The sequence below is a fragment of the Nannospalax galili genome, unplaced genomic scaffold, assembly GCF_000622305.1.
Source record: "Nannospalax galili isolate Female #2095 unplaced genomic scaffold, S.galili_v1.0 scaffold1619, whole genome shotgun sequence".
Lineage (NCBI taxonomy): Eukaryota > Metazoa > Chordata > Mammalia > Rodentia > Spalacidae > Nannospalax > Nannospalax galili.
Window position 1 is genome coordinate 117772 of NW_008342739.1, and position 257 is coordinate 118028.

Sequence of the window (257 nt, forward strand, 5' to 3'; positions counted from 1 at the left end):
GCAGGAGAAAAATACACAAAAGTCTAACATGAAGGGGAAATTTTCTAAGTTCACAACAATCTCCCCAAGTAGATATTTACTTGTTTTCTTTATGAATACTATTATATTATTGTCATGAATAGGATCATATTACTATCATGAATACTGTCACATGAATATGATCATTACTAACACGAATACTGTCACATTACTGTCATGAATACAATCATATTACTATCATGAAGCTTGAGGCATTTAAATTGTGACTTTTAATCTGT

At 29.6% G+C, this 257-nt stretch overlaps 1 protein-coding gene across 1 annotated transcript in view; it reads left to right on the forward strand.

Moving 5' to 3' along the window:
* G2e3 (G2/M-phase specific E3 ubiquitin protein ligase) overlaps positions 1-257 on the forward strand; it is a 65039-nt gene that overhangs the window by 31067 nt on the left and 33715 nt on the right. The gene's annotated exons all lie outside the window — the stretch shown is intronic.